General features: G+C 66.2%; 1 non-coding gene across 1 annotated transcript in view; it reads left to right on the top strand.

Annotated features, from left to right (window-relative positions):
• Window positions 1-619: 619 nt before the first annotated feature.
• LOC126448156 (small subunit ribosomal RNA) overlaps window positions 620-653 on the top strand; it is a 1,909-nt gene continuing 1,875 nt past the window's right edge. Inside the window, exon 1 of the ribosomal RNA XR_007584025.1 lies at window positions 620-653. This exon is cut by the window's right edge and continues 1,875 nt beyond it. This is a non-coding gene — a ribosomal RNA (small subunit ribosomal RNA).

Below are 653 nucleotides of genomic sequence, written 5' to 3'. Positions count from 1 at the left end.
CGGCGCCTTGCGGCCAAAGTAGGTCCTCGCGGGCCCGGTGCGAAGCGCGGTGGCCATCTGCAGTGTGCTGGTCCGATTGAGGACTTTGTGCGCTGAGGATGCGCCGCCGCCCGGCGCTCGGCGCCGCGACGCCGTCTGCTGCTCGGTCGCCCCAGCGGTTCTCGCAGGTGGTTTGTATCGCAGCTGTGCGGACGTGTTGGCGCGTGCGCTGTGCTGGGAGAGTTCGCTTCGGCACCCAAGTAGGGCTTTTGTCCTTCTGTGGCGCTGGCGTTGGAGCTGCCGGTCACCGTAGGTGGCGCGTGTTGTCTCCCGCCGGCAATGCCACGACAGCACGCTCCCGGGCCTCTGTCGGCAGCGGCAAGCTCAGTTGGGAGCACGGGTGGTCGCACCTAAAGCGTCTACTCGCCTAACTCCGGGCGATTGCGCCTCTCTCGAACCCGACCAAGTACTTAGGACGGCGCTGCGCGCCGCCGGGACCTGAGAGGGTTTCGAGGTGTGTTGTGCAGGGGAGCTCAGCCTCCTCCTGTTTGCAGAATAATTGAGCGGACGCTTGCGTGTTCGCGCGGGCCCCCGGGACACACTCCCGGGCGGCCGGCTGCTCAGCTCTAGTTGACGCAGCTCCCTGGTTGATCCTGCCAGTAGTCATATGCTTG

The sequence above is a fragment of the Schistocerca serialis genome, unplaced genomic scaffold, assembly GCF_023864345.2.
Source record: "Schistocerca serialis cubense isolate TAMUIC-IGC-003099 unplaced genomic scaffold, iqSchSeri2.2 HiC_scaffold_574, whole genome shotgun sequence".
NCBI classification, from domain to species: Eukaryota; Metazoa; Arthropoda; class Insecta; order Orthoptera; family Acrididae; genus Schistocerca; species Schistocerca serialis.
The sequence above is the reverse complement of the archived record's forward strand: the minus strand, read 5'-3'. Positions and strand labels throughout refer to the sequence as shown.